The sequence below is a fragment of the Puma concolor genome, chromosome D1 (genome assembly GCF_028749965.1).
Source record: "Puma concolor isolate L17-30 chromosome D1, mPumCon1.1.hap2, whole genome shotgun sequence".
Lineage (NCBI taxonomy): Eukaryota > Metazoa > Chordata > Mammalia > Carnivora > Felidae > Puma > Puma concolor.
This window is the reverse complement of record NC_141676.1, coordinates 97,269,614-97,293,198: the sequence shown is the minus strand read 5'-3', so window position 1 is coordinate 97,293,198 and position 23,585 is coordinate 97,269,614. Positions and strand designations below refer to the sequence as shown.

Here is a 23,585-nt window from a genome sequence, read left to right as displayed (position 1 = left end):
GAAAACCACCCGGCGTTCAAAAAAAAAAAAGAAAAAGAAAAAAAAGAACAGGGGCGCCTGGGTGGCTCAGTCGGTTGAACATCCGTCTTCAGCTCAGGTCATGATCTCACGGTTCGTGAGTTCGAGCCCCGCGTCGGGCTCTGTGCTGACAGCTCAGAGCCTGGAGCCTGCTTGGGATTCTGTGTCTCCCTCTCTCTCTGCTCCTCCCCCACTCACGCTCTGTCTCTCTCAAAAATGAACAAACGTTAAAAAAAATTGTTTCAAAAATCAAAGGTGTAGAACATGAGGGGAAGGACGGGACAAGCAGACAGCGAGATCAATGAATCACGGGCATCACGGATGTAGAGCTGAGGTAAAGCACAGAAGACCAGAAGCAGAGTCAAGCCAGGAGGACGGGCTGATGGGGACAGGCCCAGAAGATCAGGCTGAAGGGACCAGATCGGCCGTCTGGACCCTCGAGGGGTTGGTTGAGCAAGGAGCACACCAATCAATGTTCACGTGGCCCCAAGGGACTCTGTTCACCCTTAGGAGCCATTCATGGTAGCATAGAGCAGTCTCAAGCTCTTTCCTCCCCTCACTGGCTGGGAAGGAGGAGCTCATCCGCTTTGGGCAGGGGTTTAGCTGAGAAGGCAAGTGACAAACAAAAGCTAGACAAATCTAATCTAATCCTCTGATTTCCAGATGAGGAACCTAAGAGAGCCCCCACATCTCACAACCTGTTGGTGCCCCCAGAGGTCCTAAATCCCAGCTCTGGACCTTTTCCACCATGGCTCATGTTACTCTCTCATCAGTTCTCTACCCTGGGATGGTATTTCTTCTCATCTGACCTGAGCAGGTGTGACTATGCTTTTCCATTTAAAAAACAGCAAAACAAAGGTGACTCCTCCTACGTCCTATCCATGTTTCTCCTTTCCAACTAACTCTGTAGAGCTCAGAGGACGGAGGACGGCCTCACACTTTGCACCCATGACTCTCTTGGACTGAATGGTATGCAAGACAAGCCCTAGCTGAAGAAACAACGGAGATCAAGGTAGTGATTCACTCTGATGATATGAGATGTGAGATTTCACAATAGGAGCTGCGATATGCAGGTGAAATCCCAGTCAAGTTACTTCCTCTCCTGAGACGTAACTTGCTGCCCTGTAAAGTGAGCTGATTGGGTTTGAAAAGCATCACGGTACTTTCCAGTCCTACAATGTTATGTTCCATGTTTGGTCTCAAGTATAGACGGCAAACAGTTAGACCCCCGCACGCACAAAAATGAGAAGTCTAATTCAACAGATAGTTATTGAGAGCTGCCTCTATTTTCAGGCAACACACTAGTGAGGAGGTATTTAAGGATATGTAAGAGATGAATCCTACCTTTAAGCACACACAACCTAATGGATCAGAATAAGACTCTAGATTAAAGGCTCTAGAGTGAAGGCACACCGTTTCCCTTGGAACTTTTTGGGTCATTTGTTTAACCTCTCTGAACCTACTTCGTAATGTGTAAATTGTGAGTGATAATGGCTCCAGCTAGGAGTGAGACATAAATGAGGGTATATGAAGTTTTGTTACTAAGCCATTTATATTACCGTTCTGCCCTCCTGAAACAGCATTTTTCTTTCCCAGCCCGGACCGTTTTGCAAACCGTCTCCATTTTTAATCGCCGCATTTCTTGAAGTTGAATTTTCTATTAACGCTTTGAGATGCATCTCAAGTTCCACTTCTCCATGCCGACTTATCTGTCTGTTTCAGCCAATACAAATCTCCCTTGTCTCTGGGTTTTTTGGTGCCTTGTTAAAACCTTTATATGGTCTTTCCTGTTGCTTCATAATTGACTCAGGTGTGTATGGTTGTAAGTATTCTTGAACCCCAGCTTCTTATGCTACTAACTGCCTACAGGGACCTTGAATTCTACAGGCGTCAAGTCGAATCCATCATCTTGCCCAAAGATGCTGTTCCTCTTCTAGGGCTCATTTCAGTTAATAGTTTCTCACTTGCTTCCACTAGCTACCTAAGTACTTATCATATTTCCTCTCCATCACACTCCCCTCCAGTCCATACTATTAATCCCAATTTACATGCATCACTCAAATCATCCTTTCTCAACTCCATTGTCTCAGGCTTACAGGAGCATTTCTCGACTGGGTTAATGGAATGGCAGAGGGCAGGATGTCTCAGTATCACCGAGCCAAGCTTTTCAAAATATCCTTATTTACCTTCCAGTCACCCCATATCAGATCAGAAACTTGGTTGAGGGAAAAGACAAGACCAGGGAGGGGAAAAAATAGCCTGTGTCCTCTGCTCAAAGCTTCCCTGGTTATTCTGATGTATTGCTCATCACTGCTGAGAACCAGCGTTTCAACCTTCCTCCTCCCCAATCCTTTCTCCCTCTATTGCCCAACTTACTTTTCAAAACTTCCAATAACAACGGCGCCTCATTGCCTTTCAGGAACAAACAAACAGACAACAGATTCCTGAACCTGGCTTTCACATGGCCCCAGGCCGCTTCCCTGACCTGGGGTCCTCCAATTTCTTCCATGCCCAGGAAGTTCCAGACAAACCAACCAGACCTCGTTCTCCTAGACACAGCATACACTCGATTCATGCCATTTCCCCTTGGAATCGCCTTCTGTTCTCAGCTCACTCACCTCGCTGAAAAAAATCCCACTTAACTTTCGATGTCCAAGCCAACGCCAGCTCCTCCGACGCCGACCCTCTTTCAGGCAGAATTAGCTGTTCCCTCTTCTACACCTTCCCAGCATTCTATTCACGGGGCTAATCTACTGACCAACAGTTTGGGTAAGCTACCTTTCTTGCCTCCCTCCAAAAAGATATAGGCCCTTCTTTTTGGTCTCCTATGTAATCAAGTAACTCTGTTACACTTACACCCTATGCCACTGTGTGTGCTTGAGTGGGTGCGTGTGAGTGGGCACTGAGCTTCATAACCTGTCTGTCTACTACATTAAACCACGATCTCCTCAAAGATCAATACTGTCTTATCTTTCTTTGAATCCCTCGCGCCAAGAGAGAGCACAGAGTTTTAGTAGCCACTAAATAATTCTTCAGTCAAAATTAAAATTAGACATCATCCCCTAGTCAGCCTCTCCCAGCCCTAAGAAGTGGGCTTCTGTCACCACAGCACACTGTGCATACCAACTTTAACTGAGACTATCTGCCGATGAGTCCATGTCCTTGACTAAGACTGGAGACCAATGTTCGCGAACAACGGAACAGAGTTTCCCGTTGTTTCTTTTCAGGCATACGCACCGCATCTTTCACCACTCGTACGTTTTGACATCTCCTCCAGCCCTGGACTGAGAGCAAGCATTTAGCAAGTATCTGTCAAGTGGCAGACCCTTCTTGAATGTTCCAGAATAAGTTGAGAGGACGCCATGTCCGTCTCAGCTGTGTTTCCAGGAAAGGACGGATTGAGCCTTTCAGGGCTATGCCCCCCCCCCAACCTTAACTGATGTCCTGTATCTATCCTGGTATTTCAGTGTGATTAGTCAAGTCACCACAAACGAGAATCTGTCACTGTCCTCATTTCTGGCTCATGTACACGGTCCGACACCGGCCACTTTGCTCCTCTCCAGTTGTCCCAATATGTTCACCAGATTGGCATGTATCATACTAACCTTGCCCAGGAGTAAAAATAAAATAAAATAAAATTAGATGAGACACAGAAATAAAATTCTCAGATAAATTAAAAGTAATGCCTACTTATGTGACAAGTTCTATTCGAAACTGAGGGTTGGGTCACTGTTCAATGCAATCAGAGTAACACAGGCCTACTGAGTAATGAAAACTTTTAACATTACTTTCCCCACAACTGAAGAATTTTTGAAATTTTGTTTTTAAAAAATACACCACAAATACCAGGCTGTTTATAAGCATAAACTCAATCTCACCTTATTATTAAAAGTTATGAAGACACTGCATGGTATGTTTTATTTTACGCAGTAATAACAACTACCTTGTTTCTTAAAAGCATAAACAAGATAAAACCTCCCTTTTTCTCCATATTTAAATAGAATAATACACATAACCTTATACAAGTTTATAAATGGCTCCACCATTTTGAATGCTGAGGCACAACTTAGTGGCCACCATCATTCAAAACATCGTTAGCTCCCGAGCAACCAAGGAGATCATTTTTCTAGAAGTTGGGAAATCGCATTAACTTGTGTTAAGTAAAAAGGAAAAGCTCACCATGAGTCACAGCACACAGACAGGGAGGAGGGCAGAAAGCACGGTAGCCATCATAATATATCACGATAGCAGAGATGTCAAAAAATTTTAGAGTTTCCTTCCAGATAGGTCTAGGTGTGAAATTACTTGGAGGCAGAAAATAATGACCCTGAACTTCTTATTTAAGATAAAGGACATGGGGGGCGCCTGGGTGGCGCAGTCGGTTGAGCGTCCGACTTCAGCCAGGTCACGATCTCGCGGTCCGTGAGTTCGAGCCCCGCGTCGGGCTCTGGGCTGATGGCTCAGAGCCTGGAGCCTGTTTCCGATTCTGTGTCTCCCTCTCTCTCTGCCCCTCCCCCGTTCATGCTCTGTCTCTCTCTGTCCCAAAAATAAATAAATAAAAAAAAACGTTAAAAAAAAAAAAAAAAAAAAGATAAAGGACATGGGATATTGGTGAACTTTAATTCACATTTTATGACTGTATTTAAAAGTCCCCAGAGTCATGATTACTCTCAATTTCTAGGATGTAGGACAGATGACTGTCTTTCTGCAGTGAAGTCATTTGTGTGATTAGCTGCAATGCTGTATTTTAAGGCCCCATTGAGAAGAACAAAATGAAGTCAAGAATTGAGGCACTAGTCCAGATGAGTCTTATAAAATCTGATACTAGAAAGAAAGATCAGTCTTGGCTTATGTGATCGTAACTGACCATCTATACCGCCAACATTCGCTGGTATAAAATAAAGTGACATGGAATATCCAACCAACCAGTCCTAATCAGGGAAGGACAGGCCCCAGTTCAGGTCACCATGCTGAGTTGCCATTTTAGGTCATTTCTCAGATTAGCAACGAGTGGGCAAGAAGAACCATTTTTAGAAGTTTTCTTTAGTCCAACCTAATGTTCCTAGATGTTCCACTTTGTCCAGGCTTTACATGAAAAGAAAGTTCAAAATTATCTTAAATGTCTCTCCAACGTGCAAAAAGATTGATCCTCTTTACCAGGGAATAGGTCTCTGAAACCAATAAAGTGCATCTTACTGAAACAACCTTCCTCTTCGATTGTGAATTTTTTAAAAATGGTTTCATGTTTATTTATTCTGAGAGAGAGCGGGCGAGCAGGGGAGGGGCAGAGAGAGAGAGAGAGAGGGAGGCAGAGAATCCCAAGTAGGCTCCACGCTGTCAGCACAGAGCCCAATGCAGACCTCCATCCCACAAACCATGAGATCATGACCTGAGGTGAGATCAAGAGTTGGACGCGTAACTGACTGAGCCACCCAGGCATCCTTCGATCGTGAGTTTTTAAGGGCAGGCCGGGTCTTGGGTCCTACTTATGTATGTGAGGTGGGGGGAAGTCACTCCTGTCAAGAGTATAAAGACACATTAGACTGTGGTCATCAAATGACTTCAGCTTTTTGAGACATAAGCTTTGCAACAGTGACAATAATCGGTTTCCTTCCAAAGGCTAAACAAAGTGAATAAATTACATTCACTCTAGGAGTTCTTGGATGCTGGGATGACCTGGTTTCACTGGGCAAATGGCACCGGTATTTCCTGGCAGGCTTTATTTTAGTCCTACCTTGCCAGTCATTGGAGCGAGGAGGGAAGGACAAGAGGGCCCAAGGGGATGGGGACTTGTAAAAGGGATCGGGGAATACCGGAGAGGCATTACAAAATTGCTAACTTTTGGAAGGATGGCTAGCTTGAGACATCCCTTTTGTTTTTTTAATTTTTTTTTTAAATTTACATCCAAGTTAGTTGGCACCTAGTGCAACACTGACTTCAGGAGTAACTTCCTTAATGCCCCTTACCCATTTAGCCCCCCACCCTCCCACAACCCTCCAGGAACCCTCTGTTTGTTCTCCATATTTAAGAGTGAGATATCCCTTTTTAATGGCCTCCCACAAACTTTCTAGACGGCACTGCCGGAGTAAGCATTTTCTGGATTACATACTCATGCATATGCATAGGTAATATTACATTTCCTGTTCTCATCCTTCCAGATCTACTCTCAGAGAAGTTGGTAGAGGAGGGATTTTCTCCAAATCATCAGTGTTTCTTTTACATAGAATTCCACATTAAATGAATAAAAAATAAAAAAAATAAAGCCTTGGAGTGCCACATTAACTTCTCCTAGAATACTGTTGGGAGCCTTATGCTGTGCTTAAAATGTCAACTGTCAAAATAATATAGTTATTTTTCCAGGAAATCCCAAACATCTGCAGTGAGCCTAGCAAGTCTATATAAATGAAATAGTACCTACATCCCTCCGACCCTAGAAAAATAAATCTGGGGAGAAAAGAGAGCTTAGTCAAAGCATCCTTTGTCCATGGAAACCTCGTTTTCCATATTTGCTTATTTTTAAACCCAACTCCTGAACATAAACCATCATATCCAAGTACCACCTCTTTGCTAATTTAACAAGCCATTAGAAGCTTTCTGTTTGCCTCCCAAAAGATGACAAGAACAGTTTTCTGTCCTGGTTGATGATCCCGGTAGAAAGTCCTCATTTTATACTTCTTGTGAGTACAAGGAACCCTATGTCACAAAGGAAGTTAAATGAGGGACTTTATCTCCGAAGGCTTCATACAGTTGAGTAGAAGGTGTACTATTCATTCGGAAGGGGATAACACAGCTCGCCTACAAATTTAGAAAAGAAAAAAGAAACCCAAAAGGGTTTAAAAGGTGGTAACCCTGAAAGGTGTGTCTGCTACTCAAGTGCAGAGTCTCCAAAACTATATGCTTGTGGGGGAAAAAATGTTTTCAGTTGAATGAACGCGTTTGGAATTAATGAGGGGACTGAGCATGAGTTTACTTAGCATTTTGGGCCAAACCCTGCCATTTTGGTGGTTATAGTAAATCAGCCTGAGGGCATGTGGACAAACAGAAATAGAACAGCTACGTCCTTCTTTTATCTTCCACACACACTCATACGTGTGATCTTTTGCTTGATTCTTGGCAAGGTATTCTTCTAAAATGCCAACAGATAACTATTCTTCCCTTTGATTTTTAAAGAGGTTTGTATTTTCAGAGCCCAGAAGATACAACGCACAAATAATATTCCAACCACATTGTGTTCAATATGTACGATAATAGAGGTGGGCGGTCCATTTTTCAGAAATGCCCAGGTTAAGTCTTCTGTTTGATTTGTAAGTTCTACGTCTACTGAAACAGCTAGAGCCAGCTGTGTAAAATATTTGGATTACTGCTTGAACTTGTGCCTTTAAAATGTCTGGGGACTGACCGTGGCCACAAGAGCAGTTGTTCCTTTTAAGTAGATCCAGCAGAAATTAAATATCTGCGGGGGGGGGGGGCACAGGCTAAGAGATGGGGCTCCCTCCAAGTCTGTTCCCCCATGGCTCTGAACATCCCTTCCAGCTCCTTGGAGAACCACGCTGTTTGGAGCGCAGCAGGAACTTGTTTACAGCACTTCAACCAGAGGGAGACCCTGAGCCTGTCATTAACCTCTTTGCCGTCAGCATTTTAAAGTGGAAATACTAGCCAGCCTTGTAATATTTCAGCCATTTTCCCCTCACTTCACAATGTTGCCAAAGTAGACGGGTCAGAAGATGGGACTCTCCATTTCTCTCGGTTCAAAACGCTCAGAAGAAGTTAGCAATACCAACGTCCCCATACACAAAAGGCCTTGGGAACATTTGTTTAAATTTGACTTTTGAATCAACCCCAAGCAACTGTTCCTTGGCAAGAGATATGTAACTTTATCACAGATAAATTTTCCTCGCTCACAATTCCTGGCCTGGAGTTGATGTGGGGATCATGCAGATGTGTGTTGGAAATTAAACAGGGTACTACCAGGGTGGCCGCAATTAAATTCAGACTTGCATTCAAACCATGCCCTGTGCTGCATTTCTTCGAGAACTTTGCTTTCTATAGACATTTCGAAATGTTCCTTCACAAAAGGAGGAGGCAGGGTGGCTGGGCCCAAGTCCCCTAAATCAAGGCAGTGAGAAGAGAAAGGGGGGAGTGTAGTTGTGGGGTGTCAAAGTAGCTGTTAAAATACATGAATACTCAGACTTCTAATTTAGGGTGTTTTCTCAGGGAGCCCAAAAGTTATTCTCTCCCACATTCGCAGACAGGCTACAATCATTATTTGGAAAAGAAAGAAATTATGAGCTCATATGGAACATCAACCCACCAGCATGTGTTACAAAGTGGAATGGTTCCTTGAAAGAAAAAAATGTCTTCCTCTGCTTAACATACATTTTAGGACGGAAAGGCTGAATGTTAGCAAATCCTGATAATAGTAGAGTTGGGCTCCTGTGACAAGTTGTTACATGGCTTGAGAAAAAAAAAAAAAATGACCAATTTGGAATAATTTTCTACAGAATTACAGATAGTACAATATTTAGAAGGAAGAAAACTATGGAGAATCAATGTTAGACGTGATTTTTCCGGGCTACAACTAAGTTGATAAGAATCTGGAAGTTTGTTTGCTTTTTGGCAAAATCGCTTGAACGTGGAGTTCAAATTTAATCTGCTTTCCGATTCTAGGCAGAATCGGTTTAATCGCTTTTATGCATTTGAAGAAATATGGATTACATTAAGTTAAAGTGGCTGAAAAAAATTCCCAGCATTTTCATGCCTATGCCAAATGGCCATTTGAAATACTATGCTAAAAATCTACTTGAGAGTATGCTTCTATAACCTTTGAAAAGTTTGGGAGTTATCAGAAGAGTTGGCCTGCTCAAAGCAGATAATCACTTTTGCATAAATGTCGCCCAAAAGAACAGCTCTCTGATTAAGGTGCAAAATAACATAATCCCCAGATTCGTAACCACACCCGGGATGGTCAAAAGCATTTTTTTTTTTTTTGTAATATACATTGGCAAGTTATCACACACATTTCACATGCAAGCGTAAATGATCTGAAAAAGACAATCACTGGCTCAGGCTGAACTGATTTCAACATTTGAGCAAATCACAAACAGCAGATCTGGCCTTACTTAAAATTTCCATCTAGTTGTTGAACGGAACAAAAATAAACAAATGGAAACCTTGACAGATGAATAAGACTCTTCTCATGATTTTTTAAACCCGAAAATGCAGCAGGAAACCAATCCCACCACGGAAGTCCTTGCAGACAAACTGCCTTTGGCATCTAGTCTGGAGCAAACAATCTCCAAAGACCACCCCCCTCGCTCTCCCACCAGAACCCTCCACTCTTGCTTTATTTTCTAATTCCGTGGACTGGATTGCTGAGCTGTTTATCAAACAGTGTGCAATAAAATCGGCTTCACTCTACTACTCTATGAACTCTTGCAATTTTCTCCCTCCTCCTGGACAGAGGCCACTAGTCAGGGAAAGCCTCAGGAAAAAAAAAAAAAAAAGGCAGATCAGGGAAAGCGAAGAAACAATAGACAACCATGGCTTTGACAATGCCTTCCCTCAACCCTCTTTCTGCTCCTGCTGTGACACTTGCATTCAAGAGCAAGGGTGGCTGCCATGGGATGCGTGGACAATGGACTGAGGAATACAAGGCAGGGGGGAAAAAAGGAGATCAGATGAATTCTGAGCTAAGATGGCAGGGCTCTCACCTTTTCCGTGTGTTTGCGAATAGTCTGGATGGAGGCGTCCCGCAGAGAAGAAATAAAAAGGGTGTCTGAATTGTTGGATGGTTCTGAAGGCTTCTGCATGTTGCAAACGCATTTTAGAACTATTTGCAGGGGTATACTTGCTGCCAGCCATCTCCCTCTCCCTCTCCCTCTCCCTCTCTCTCTCTCTCTGTCTCTCTCTCTCTCTCTCTCTCTCTCTCTCTCTCTCTCTCTCCTCTGTTTTATGTCCTGCTATCTCCATCACACCTCTATTAGTATGAAGACTTTCTGCCTGTGTAAGTAAGTGAGAGTGTGCGTTCCTTGGTGTTTGAATCAAGACACACGTCCGCATGCATTTCTAATCTAAGGAGCCTATAGCGGTTACTAGAACTATCAATTAGTCAGCAATAGCAGAGACCCTCAACGCCTCTGAAGGAACAAAGGTGGAAAGACATGCAAATACTCTGGCACCTGGATCACGCAACTTGCTGGCTACAAATAGGGGCATCTTTTCCTGTTTTTTTTTTTCTGTTTAACTCTCAAATCTATGTGACATTACAGGTTACTAATGTATCCAGCTGCATAATTAGGTATGGGAGCGCCTCTAGGTATATATGCTTCTTTGGCATCATTGAAATGCATTAAGCTGAACTGAAAGGAAATACCCAGTGACAAATCAGAGTTTATGACATATTTGATCCATGCTCCATTTTAACAACTGCAAGTAGAGCTTCAATTAAGTATACGGTAGAGTTCTTTGTCCATTTCAGTGGCTTTTATGAAAGAAGCTAATAAAATAGTGACAAAAAGAGGAGGGGGAGGGATTCAGCTATAGAAAAGTGTACGTGAAAGATCAATTCTCCCCCGTAACAGATGAAATTACTCTGATTAAAATTCAGGTCTGGGTGTTAACACTGAGTGCTCTGCTCTGGGGTGTGTGTGCATGTGTATTTTTTTTTTTTTTTTTTAATTGTACGTGTTGGGAGTCCCAGCGTACAGTGGAAAGTTCGCTGGTAACTTTCTCCGGGTATATTCTGTGCTAACAATCTGAAGCCACATCAAGAATTCTTTTATCTCATTTTGCAGAAGCCTCAAAAAAAAAAAAAAAGAAAAGAAAAGAAAGAAAAGAAAAGCCAACCCTTTTGAAAAACAATGCTTTGCCTTACAGTTTTCAAGGACATCAAAATATTGCTAACTTGAATACACAAGCAGAAGAAGAGAGGTCTAAGTAACAGTTGATCTTACTCACTTTTGAATATGGATAATTTCAAAGGGAAGGGTGTGCTCTGTGTGCTCTGTGATTTTTCCCTCTTGTCTGGGCCATGAAGAGCTGCATTTTTCCCCCAGCACTTCTTGCCAGAATCGAAACTATTTGCAGACAAGGTATGGTAAACATCCTGGAAGTTACGCATCTTCTCTAACTCCATAAACAAGACAGAAAAGTCTCGCCTGAAGGCATGCATTTACAGCCAAGCGGTGGCAGGGGTTGCAAAAACAGTGTCACCTTATTTCCATCTGCTATTTACCCCTCTTCTGGGGTCTGCCACCCTAAAGAGCAATTTCTGTTTTCTTTCTTCCTATTGACAAAATGGCTCAAGCAGTCATTTTTTTCCCCCTTTTAATCTGGCAGGTAACTACACAAGCCGTGCAATTTGGAAATAACCCTGGAAGAGAACACCGCAACGACGGAGCCTAAAAGCGGAGTCGCAGGGAAGGGCAGTGAGCCCAGCAAGCTTCCTTCCACAAGGAGGAGACGTGTTAGAAAGGAGGGTGCACCGGGTCCCCAGCAAGATAAAGCTGGGGTAGAGAGGGAGGCTCAGGACCCCCCCTCCCCTCCCCCAGCACACCCCGTCACTTAAGAAAGAAAGAAACCCTAGCGAGGTTGAGAGGGAGAAGGGAAATAGTGCTAAATAGCTGGCGAGGTAACCCACCGTCCTGTTTGCTCCTTGGCGCTTGCCGAGGGGGATAACAGCCACAGCAGTGACAAACGGAGCTGCCATGTGCCAAGTGCAACCTCTGCCCAGTGCTCTCTGCCTCCCAAAAAGGAAAGAAAAGCATGCCTCGGACAGAACACACAACGGGAACGAGCAGGCGCCATCGGCAAGTCACGGACCCCAGCAGCACTGGCTGGTCTCTGAAAGCCCCGTATCAAGGGTCCCATTCAAAGGCAACGAAGAAGCAGAGACAATGGCAAATCAAAACCTGGCAGGGCTTCCGGAATAATTTAACTCCTCACTCCAGAATTTAGATGGGTATAGCAAGAAACACAGGCGAGAGAGAGAGAGAGAGAGAGAGAGAGAGAGAGAGAGAGGGCGGGGGGGGGGGAGAGAGAGAGAGCTCCTTCACACCAAGGCGCGAGCATATGCCTGCCTCTCTGTGGATGTATTTTTAGACATAATATCAGGGGTAAGGCAGCCTGTGCACTCATCAATAGCATCCACTTCTCTTTTTCACTCTCAGAGTAGCTAGCTGATGATCATTGGAAGCAGCCCGCATTTCTTCCCAAGCCAAAGGTCAGTGAGGAGCACCCCAAGCCCTGACCCATTGTCTCTGAGCTCAGAGAGCGTTAAATCCATTTTCAAGATGCGTTCCCAAATGAGGTCATTCCATGTGGCAATTGGTTCACTTCCTATCTTTCCACAAATGACTTATGCTGCCATCCAAAAGCACAACCAGGATCAGAGATCGCACCTTGAGAAAGGCGATTCAAACAGCATAGACTAAGGATAAAAAAATAAATACATGAAAAATAAATATATAGTAGGACATGTATTATTAGGAACATGCACGAAACTTCTAAACTTCTCCAAACAAAAATGTTTATTAAAAGCAAGGAATGGATATGACTTAGATGTGCTTTTACATCCGAGTATTCTATGCATTCACTTGAAGCTTCAAATACTTAAAAATAATAAACACAACAGAAAAATAGAATGAGTGGAAAGTAAAGGAGACATGCTCAGCCTTCGTGAACAAATCAGATATAATGTAGTATATGCTCTGGTCCAAGCCTAAGAATTTTCCCTTCACGTGGAGGATTACAATATTTAAAAACATTCCTTTGAATTTTCCATATTAGAGTACACGTGTGAAATATGCATGTGCGCATATCTACACGTATACAAAATTCTCAAGTTAATTTAAATTTATGGGAGAAATTCAAGGGGTACTAGGTCAAACAATCCAAAAAGAAAATAGCCATAAAAAACAATCCCTAACCACATAGCCTCTCTCTCAAGTTTCACACAGCACTTGAATGAGATGGACGCAATGGTGATGAATGAAAATAATGGTTCACAACCACAATCTTCCAAATGAAATTACTTCAGATAAAGAGCAAAATGCCCACTTCCTTATTTTTGAGTCAGAATTTGTTTCTGCCAGAATTGGTTTTTTTTTTCAATGTCATATACATGCAAGATGGATGATTTCCAACTCCACAAATAAGCATTCTGAGTTTTGATTTGCCTTTTAAGAGTAGAAACAGTTTATAATTTCACATTGTAAATCTCACTAGGACTGAAAGCTCTTACAAGGATTTACAGAGAAAGAATAATTCATGTCGGACCAAAAGGCTTCTTTCAGTCAGTTTCATGCAGCTTTCTTTCCAACAGCTCTGGGCCAAAACGAATGTAGAATCTTGAGCTGAACTATCCATCACATTTCCCTGGTCTTTCAATTAATGACACTGCAATCAGATCGATAGAATGTAATAAGAAAAGAGCTTTGCATTTCTATACCTATTAATTCGTTGAGTAACTCTAGCCGTAAAACGTGACTTGAAAGGAAAAACACTCAAGGAAAATGAATTCTCTTAGCATATTGAGCAATGACACCCTGACCCAAAAGCGAACGCTGGAGTTTCTACCTTCCAGCCAGGGTTATTAGGATCTAAAGATCAGACTGTTTGGAAGGCGCAAACTTAACTTGGTTTTTTGTTTTTTACAAAATTTTACAAAATTGGTCAATTTCTGGAATTTTGGAACAAACATCCTTGAAAGGCAAGTCAGAGTATAGGCTGAGGTAGCCATTGCTCTCTACTTCCCAGGGCAGCCCAACTGCCCAATTTGTGATCTTAGTTTTCTAGGGCATTGTGCATAGAGGAATTAGATTTAGAAAGAGTGGGACGGGGAAAGAACGGTGAGAAGGCTAATGGAGCTCGGCCACCTCCCTAATCGCTAGCCTTGGTCCCAGACCATGCGGACAGAGACAGACAAGGATACAACAGTGTCTGCACTCTCCATGTTTACCACGAGTGACAGAGGATGGGGCAAGTAGGAATTCTCTTTGGGAAGGATGAGGCAAAAAAAAAAAAAAAAAAAAAAAAGGCTGTCCTCCGATGTCCTCTAGAATCATGGGCACGTCCAGACCCTGATGTCACTAGCGATGAGCACACAGTGACTTCATGAACTCAGAAGCAGAGAGAAGAGAGGCAGTTGCCAAGGGCAGGGGGATGGGGGAAATGGGGAGATGTCAGTCAGGATACGATCTTCCAGTTACAGTTTGAGCAAGTTCTGAGAACCTAGTATACAGTGTAGTGACTATAATTAATGAGACTATATTGTGCACTTGAAATCTGCTAACACACGCACGCACGCACGCATAAACAGTATGTGAGGTGATGGACGTATTAATTAGCTTGATTATAGTGACCATTTCATAATGTATACATATATCAAACCATGATGTTTTATACCTTAAATACATACAGTTGTTACTTGTCGATTACACCTCATAAAGTTGGGGAAAACCCCAGTAACTTCAGTGGTAAGAAGCAGACTCAAGTAAATGAAGGTTCTGATATGGTCCAATCAACCACTGGTATAGTAGAAAGACCTTAGGTTTTGCTGCCAAACTAGGGTTTGAATCTCAATTGTATCATACACTCTGAACCTTAGATTTATGTTAGTGAAATAGAGATATTATGGCTTCATTCAAGGGCTATTATGAGCTTGAACGACATCGTGTGTGTCAAGCACATGCACGTACTAGCTAAATTTTTTTTAACTTCTTTAAAATTAACTTATTTTGAGGGGCACCTGGGTGGCTCTGTCAATTAAGCGTCCGACTTCGGCTCAGGTCACGGTCTCACGGTTCGGGAGTTCAAGCCCCGCATCAGGCTCTGTGTTGACAGCATGGAGCCTGGAGCCTGCTTTGGAGCCTGTGTCTCCCTCTCTCTCTGCCCCTCCTCTGCATGCTCTCTCTCTCTCTCAAAAACAAACATTAAAAAAAAATTTCAATTTACTTATTTTGAGAGAGAGAGAAACAGAGCACACGAGTGGGGGAGGGGCAGGGAGAGAGGGAGAGAGAGAGAATCCCAAGCAACATGAGGCTTGAATTCACCAACTGTGAGATCATGACCTGAGCCAAAGTCAAGGGCTGGATGCTTAGCTGACTGAGACACCTCAACTCCCCTCTTGCCAATATTCAAATTTCCACACGTAAAACAGCAATAAAAATCCAAGCTTATTGCACAGATTAAATGAGATAATGTCTAGGATGCTCTATAAAGTGCCCAGCGCTACATAACAAAAGGGTATTATTATTATTATTATTATTATTATTATTATTATAAAATAACAATCATGCTTTTTTAAAACTGCACACCTTATTCAGTGCAAGACGTATAAGATGAGTAATATAGTCCAGTATCTCACCGTGGGTGCAATTACATATTTCAGAAATATCAGTTATCATTTCTACCGATGGAGGCATGCCAAGGACTTGGTCACCGTCAACCAGCCTTCAGTGGATTCTCCCTTAGTTGAGGATGACACTGTTTAAAGGTAAGAAATAAGGATTGGACGTTCCCCGATGAAATTACAAGATGAAATCTAGCAATGTGTCAGAGACACCTGTGCTAAGAGGTAAGCCTATCACTACTCAGTGTTCCCTGTGTTTGTAATAGAAGGAGAAAGGACCAGGGCACCTGGGTGGCTCAGTAGGTTAAGCGTCCAGCTTTGGCTTCGGTCACGGCCTCACGGTCTGTGAGTTCAAACCCCGTGTCAGGCTCTGTGCTGACACCTCAGAGCCCGGAGCCTGCTTCAGATTCTCTATCTCTCTCTCTCTCTCTCTCTCTCTCTCTGCCCCTCTCCTACTTGCTCTCGGTCTCTGTCTCAAAAATATTAAATTTTTTTTAGAGAAAGGATCTAATTATTCATTTGTTAATATTGGCATGACAATAAAATATTCACAGAGAGCAGTCTGTGTGGGAGGTATAGGAAGAAAGATTTGGCCCACGAAGAGCTTAAAGTCCAGGGAAAAAAAATTTTTAATCTTAAAACGAAAATACTTTACAATGTGTTAAGTAAGGAAAATACTACACGTCTTGGCAAAAAGTTTTGTGGCAATTGATATTTGGCATCTGCAGTATTGGAAATATTTTTAAAGGACCCTTTCTATCACTTTGTCATGACAGTTATTAACTAATGAAATGAGACCATAGATGAGGGAGCTTAAAATAGCTGCTACAAAATATCCAGCTTTATAAAGACATCAAGTTCATTATCTATGCATGGTTGGATGGAAAACATCGGGAGGTTTAGAGAAACTAGAAACCATAGCGATGGTTAACTGAAGAGAACGCCTGCTGCTTGTTAGGAAAAAATTAGTAAGAAGAAGAAAAGCTTCTACTTATGTAGCACTTAAGCAGTGCCAGGCAATGTGCTAAGCGTTTGAGGCCTAAAAGCCCACCTAATGCCCACAACATCCCTGGGAGGTACATCCTATTGCTATCATCGTTATACGGATGAGGAAACTAAAGCACAGAGAAGTCAAGTGACCTGTGCCCCGTCACACAGCTAGCACACGGCGGTGCCACATTTCACACCCAGGCAACGGAATGCCTGAGCCCACGCTCTTGACCGCTGCACTCAGTCATCCCTCAGATTTCTTTTCTTCTCTTCTTAGACTCCCACCAATTCTAATGTGCAGCACAAGGTGGGACTGAATGGCCAGCAAGCCAAGCCTACTGTGGGTGAGCTCTGAGAGAAAAAGAGAAATAGTACACACGGTCAAATAAAATGTAGGGCCAGAAGCAAAATATAACACTGTGAAGCTGCTAGAAAGCCCGTCTTCTTTCCTCTAGTTTAGTTTCCAAGCACATGCATTTGTGCATTTATTCAGCAAATGCCACGGAGCACGACTACCTACCAGACCAAGTAGGTTCCTACCCCATCAAATCCTACAGGCTAGTGGAAGAGACCGCCACTAAAACAAGTATAATATAAGTGCTTGGTTAGAAAAACTAGAATTGAAAAATCAGAATATTTGCTTTCCATCCAGGATAACTTTCAGGAGATCAGAAATGTGTGGATCCAGAAACTTCTCAGAGAGGAACACATCTCAATAGAACTTTCATCTGGTGTTGTTCAAACCACAGTCCCTTCTTTTAATTTGTCTTTATTTTCTCTGTACCCGTGTGCTATGGGTTCCTCAGCTGGAGTCCCTGCTGACTATCTTGAAGATACGGGTCCTCCGCTTCTTAACCTACCCCAGCCCAGATACTACAAGTGAAGGAAGGAAGACTCCTTCCTCTCTGCCTCTCTCCCTTGATGTTTAACAGACGCTCAAAAAAAACAAAACAAAAAAAAAAAAACAAAAACAAAAAAAACCCAAAAATTCAAGTAATGCAGGTATACGCTTTTTAATATTTATTACTTTTCCTGATTATAACAGCAACACACGCTTGCTACCAAACTTTGAAAAGAAAAATAACAAAAATCTACAGATTATAATTAAAATTATCCATAATAATAGCAATTAAAAAGGTAGCCACATCTGCTATTTCAATACATTTCCCTCTACTCTCTTATATAGGTGGATGTTCATGTTTTCATATGTTTATGTATGTTTTACAGCATTTGGGTCATCATGTGAATAACTCTGCCTCCTACCCTTTTAGTGCGACATCATTTTAAGAGCGTTTTTTGGCATTTAGTATCTTTCAAAACATTGTAACACATTATCTAATATTCTATTCTATGGATATAAGTTATTTAACTATTTTCCCAATACTGGAAATTTAGGATGTATCTAGGATCTGTATTATGTATAAGGTTGTAACAGACATCTTTTTACATAGCTATCTGACCACGTTCCTTAGGACAGATTGGGAGTGGATCAGATGGACCAAAGTGGTTTTTTTTTTTTTTTTTTTTTTTTTTTTTTTTTTTATGTCTTGCAAAACTGCTTTCCAAAACCTTTTTGCCAATTCACATACTTAGTTACTGGAGGAAATTCCCATTTCTCTGCAGCCTTGAGTTTTATTTACTTTTTTTTTTTTTAATTTTTTTTTTTTCAACGTTTATTTATTTTTTTGGGACAGAGAGAGACAGAGCATGAACGGGGGAGGGGCAGAGAGAGAGGGAGACACAGAATCGGAAACAGGCTCCAGGCTCTGAGCCATCAGCCCAGAGCCTGACGCGGGGCTCGAACTCACGGACCGCGAGATCGTGACCTGGCTGAAGTCGGACGCTTAACCGACTGCGCCACCCAGGCGCCCCTAGTTTTATTTACTTTAATAGCTACTAGTTATTTAGCAGAGCTGTTTAATTTTTATTTCTTTGACTCTAGTAAGTTTGGACTGATATTTTAAGAACTCATTAATCATCTTGAAAATTTTATTAATTACCTGTTTGTGTCATATATATACATACATATATATGTATACCTTATACACACATATATATGTATATTTATATATGCATACCTTATACACATCTTATATATACACACCTTATACCTTATATACACAAATATATATGTATTTATATGTATACTTATACACACAGACACATATATATATGTATACCTTATACATACCTTATATATACATACCTTATATATACACATCTTATATATATATATATATACACACACACACACACACACACATATACATATATATATATACACCTTATACACACACATATTGTCAACTATTGAGAATACATTTTCCAAGTTGCTTATGACTTTTTTAGTTTACCAAAGTTTTGGATTCTATATATGCAAATGCATTGATATTTTCCTTTGTGGGATCATCACATGCTTTTACATTTTGAAGTACTTTTCACTCAAAATTAAATATTCACCTACACGGTCTTCAAGTTATTTTATATGAAGACGTTTTACACATAATCTGCCCCAAATATATTTTGGTGCATTTTGTAAGATAAGGATATAACTTGAGGGTTTGTTTCCCTTCAACTGGCAATTTTCCAACATCCGTCCCCATCTCCATGATATTTTAAGTGTCCTATAGTGTATATGTTTGAACCTGTTTCAGGGCTACCTATTCCATTCAGATGTTTATATTTAAATTCTTTCCAATAAATAAATGAACTGTCAAAGCAGTTTTCTGTTTCATCATCTCTCAGACTGGAAGACTTCTATCAGGGTGAGAGACAAAAATAACCTACTATTAAGGACTGGGCTGAGTTGTATTGCTGATTTTAGGTGTGATAAGACAGCTGCTAAAACTAGCTGGGTCTCAGGATTGGCCTTGATGGCTAAAGGGCTGAAATTGAATTCATAGGAGCTGAGATTAGGGCAGAAGATTCCACCTTAAGGCAACAGTCAAAGGCAACAGTCAAAGGGGTTAATCAAATAAACATCTGCAGGAGAGAGTCAAGACTCGGGTACTGACAAGACCACTGACAAATTCAAGTTTGAAGGGACCAGACTGGACTTGAGCTCATCCTCACAGAACTCGATGAAGACAGGAGCCAAAGCAGCTCCAAGAGAGGAAGACAGAATAGGAAAGTTGTGCTGGAACGGTTTGGGGGTAGGGGGGGTGAGGGGTATCCAAGCTCACCTCCTGAGCTGGCATAGGGACTCTGCATGGATAGACAGAGTGAGTCAAGGCCCAGAAGCACAAATTCATTTGGGTGCCCTTGCTAAGTTTATACTTCTCCCAGACAAATACATGACGAATGTATTATAGAGAACCGATGTGGGTCATTTAGAGTCCCCTCTTTTTCTCTGGAACAAAGATTGAGTTTTGACCGCAATGAACGGAGGGGAGACCTGCCTCAGTTCACCTTCTCCCAGGCAGCGGCAGAATCAATTCAAGTGGAAAGCATGAACAGCGAAGCAGCTCACTGAAGTGTGCTTAGTCCTGCGAAAGAGAAGAGGTGCCAAGGGAGGGAACGGGTCAATCTGACGACGCATGGTTGTCAAAAGAAAGAACACTTCCCCTTTCGAAGGTGCAGGGAGCGAAAGGCTGTGGCGTAATTGTGGAAAAACCTGTCAGCTTTCTCCTGCAGTTTTGATGGACCATCTGCACGGCACACAACTGACTAGTCCCCCGCTGCCACCACTCTGAATGGTCACACAAGCGCATTTCTGGGAGCGCGTAGGAAGCAACGCGCTGTGGCTGGAAACGTGGCCTTTCGAGTAAGCTGATCAGAGCGTGAGTCTTGCTACACCAACAGCTTGCTGTGTGATCTGGAGTAAGTTCCCTGACCTCTCTGAGCCTCAGTGCCAGCCCCTGCAATGTGGGCACAGTAATTGTATTGACCTCACAGCGTTGTTCTAACACTATGTAAGAAAGCCCCTGTGGTCTATACATACGATACGTGAGTCTGACGACGTCGCAGCATTCAAATAAATATCAGGCTGTGTTAGGCGGCGATATAAGGAATGCCAGCCAGAGAACTAACCCCGAGTTCAAATGGTAGCTCTCTTGTTTGTTCTGATACATCCCTCTACGCCTCGTCTACCAAATGGGCATACGCGTACCGCGACCCACACTCCATAGTGCCGCAGCGAAGGTTTAATGAGATGATACATCCACAGAGGCACTTAGAACAGCGCCTGTCTCTGTAAAAGTTAGCTGTTGTTCTTACTCTTGTTTCAGTAGCCAGGACGTGCGGCTGAAATCCCCAGGTCAAAAGTCAGTAAGAAACTGAAAACGTGAAATCAGGGGAAACTGCTTCTCCTCCGGAAATACACTATAACCGAATCTGATGTTCCGAGTTGATTTTCCCACCCCTAATGGGAAATCCACATTGCAATAAAATGGATTCCTGTGGCAATGCTAGAGGCCTCCAGCATGTAATCACAGACAAGGCAGCACCCTCTACAACAGCTGGGATGACAGTTCCGAGGGTCTAGTGAGTTCATTCGGAGGGCACAGGGATGTCTTTTCTCTAGACTGTGACAGCAGGCATTCTCTCTCAACTGCTTTCTTGGAGGTCCTATGGGTAGTTTCCCAGCCAGGAGCCGGGAAACCTCCCTGCCTATTATAATCATCCCGAGGAGACCCTGAGTGTCCTGATTCCCAAGACCATGCATCTCTACCCACACTTTTCTGTTTATTGTTAAAACATTTTTTAGTGTTTATTCATTTTTGAGAGACACAGAGAGACAGAGCATGAGTGGGGGAGGGGCAGAGAGAGAGGGAGACACAGAATCCGAAGCAGGCTCCAGGCTCCGAGCTGTCGGCACAGAGCCCGATGTGGGGCTCGAACTCAGGAGCTGAGATCGTGTGAGATTATGACCTGAGCCGAAGTCGGACGCTTAGCCGGCTGAGTCACCCAGGCGTCCCACGCTTTTATTTTTAAATTCATTCACCCAACTTTCAAACATTTATTTCTGTGCCTAGGCCAGGGGCTAGGCAAATCAGGTTCCTGACCCATGGAGCTTACATTCTGGAGGGAGAGCCAATCGCTAATCTGGTAACCACACAGGTAAACATATAATTACAAATTGTGATCAAAGTACAAGATCATGTGGATCTGCAAGGGAAGACGGCCCCAGGCAAGTGGCGTCTAAGCTGATGTGAAGCATGAAGCAACACCAGCTTTGAGAATAAAATTTTTATAAACATTGGCTTGAAGGGGGGAGCCTGGGTGGCTCAGTCGGTTGAGCGTCCGACTTCGGCTCAGGTCATGATCTCGCAGTGTGAGTTCAAGCCCCGCGTCGGGCTCTGTGCCGACAGCTCAGAGCCTGGAGCCTGCTTCGGATTCTGTGTCTCCCTCTCTCTCTGCCCCTCCCCCGCTCATGCTCTGTCTCTGTCTCTCTCTCTGTCTCTCTCTGTCAAAAATAAAAATAGACATTAAAAAAAAAAATCCATTGGCTTGAAGGAAGCAATCCACAAGGTTGAGGAAATTACTGATCGTGCCCTCCAGAAGTTATGCTGTTCTTAGTGAGCACGTGTCTAGCAATGCAAGAAGCCTGACTACCTACGCTTACCAGCCCTCGGTTAAAAGATACAAAGGTAAAAGCACATGCCAGTCCAGGACTGCCTACGACGAGGAAGGGAAAACAAGATGGCCGGTCACAGAGGAAACAAGATGGCCAGTCACAGAGACTTTTCCATGGAGCCAGTTCCCCCTACAGCCCCTATTCTGCATCTCATAGACAGGGTCCTCTCTGGAGACCGGGCAGCCCAAAGCTCCGTCAACATGAATAACAGAGGCCTTGGTGGTTGGGGAAGGGTGAAGACTATTGACCATAACATAGATGGGATGGTCCCTGCAGCTTGGATAGGAGGAGCCTCTGAGGAAGAAAGGAATGGAATCTTAAACTCCCAGATAGTCTACACAGAAGTTAAGATGTTCCTTCCAAACCCTTTTTCATCCTACCGAGAGCCAATTCAAGACTGGCCTGGTTCCATGCGACTTCCCTACCTCCCAGAGCACGTATCGTCTCCCCTGCGGTCTCCTACTTCCACGGCGCTGTGCTGCATTGTTCTCCAGTCACTTAATGAATTATTTTCTTACCCGCTCAGTATGATAGACTCCTCAAGGACAAGTACTATCCCTTTCCTTCCTTTGTATTCCACGAGGTGCTCAGTTTAGCATCGTGCCCAATCTAGGCATTTAACATATCAATGCCTGTTGGAGAACTGAATGGTTTAATTAATCCATATAGCTGTAAGGTTTCAATAGGTTAAAAAAAGAAGAAGGTGCTCTGAATATAACAAAACCGAGCCACCCCTGGCTAGGGCTAGAGAGTCACTTTAGGAGAGTGTGTAACATTGCGGATTGGTTATTTAAATGGAGGGCATAACGTCCTAGATGTGGAGATTGACATCTATCTAGGGCAGTTAGAGGGCTTCTTCACCTAGCAACATGTGATGGACAAGGAAGACCTTTGTAAGCCCTTCCATTTCTAATTCTGAGTCTGTAGGTTCGGACTTGTTGCCCTCTCAATCCCAACAGTCCATGTGAATGTTAGTCAAACCCTGGAACCAATGTTAGTTGGTGTGAATGTTAGCCAAACCCTGGAACAGGGTCCCGAACCGTCTCACTCAAAAGATGCTCTGAACACATCAGATCCCTCTAGGCTCTGGAAGAGCCTCCACCACCGCCACCAGCACCCCCAAGCACCAAACCAAAGCATATTCTCAGGAACCACCAGGGTGCGGCCAGGGGGTTAATTTCACCCGTTGCGGGCTTACATGGGGGAGTGAGGAGAAAGAGAAACTGGTTGCCCGAAACAATTTGTTTGAAAGCAAAACAAGGAAGATTCAGGCCGAGGTACACGTGCTGTTTTACCCTCTTCCTGTCTTAATAGAAGTACTGTAGCAGGTGACCGGTTTTTTTTTTTTTTTAATTCTATTTTTTTTAATGTTTGTTCATTTTTAAGAGACGGAGCGGGGGGCGGGGGGCGGAGATAGAGGGAGACGCACAATCCGAAGCAGGCTCCAGGCTCTGAGCTGTCAGCACAGAGCCCGATGTGGGGCCTGAACCCACGAACCGGGAGATCATGACCTGAGCCGAAGTGGGACGCCCAACCAGACTGAGCCACCCAGGCGCCCCCATCAGGTAACCTCTTGAGACAGTTTGGGGGAACTGATTATTCTCATTTAAAAGTCCTAGCTCTTTCATTCCCAGGTAGGATTAAAGGACTCCT

General features: G+C 43.1%; 2 long non-coding RNA genes across 16 annotated transcripts in view; one reads left to right on the top strand and one right to left on the bottom strand.

Moving 5' to 3' along the window:
- The window catches only part of LOC147576907 (uncharacterized), a 279,867-nt gene that overhangs the window by 206,903 nt on the left and 49,379 nt on the right, over window positions 1–23,585 (bottom strand). Inside the window, exon 2 of one of the 13 annotated variants that reach the window (XR_015241262.1) lies at window positions 15,333–15,501. The exons of 11 other annotated variants lie outside the window; for them this stretch is intronic. This is a non-coding gene — a long non-coding RNA (uncharacterized LOC147576907). Of the gene's footprint in view, window positions 1–9,728; window positions 12,784–15,332; window positions 15,502–23,585 lie in introns of those variants that run through there. One more of the 13 variants, XR_015241265.1, reaches the window with a different exon arrangement.
- On the top strand, window positions 74–3,666 carry LOC147576908 (uncharacterized). 3 transcript variants are annotated; one of them, XR_015241274.1, is made up of 4 exons: window positions 652–835; window positions 929–1,030; window positions 2,438–2,787; window positions 3,246–3,666. It is a non-coding gene; the product is annotated as an uncharacterized LOC147576908 (long non-coding RNA). The 3 variants fall into 3 exon arrangements; XR_015241273.1 differs by having other exon boundaries at window positions 74–835; window positions 2,438–3,666; XR_015241275.1 differs by having other exon boundaries at window positions 649–835; window positions 2,534–3,666.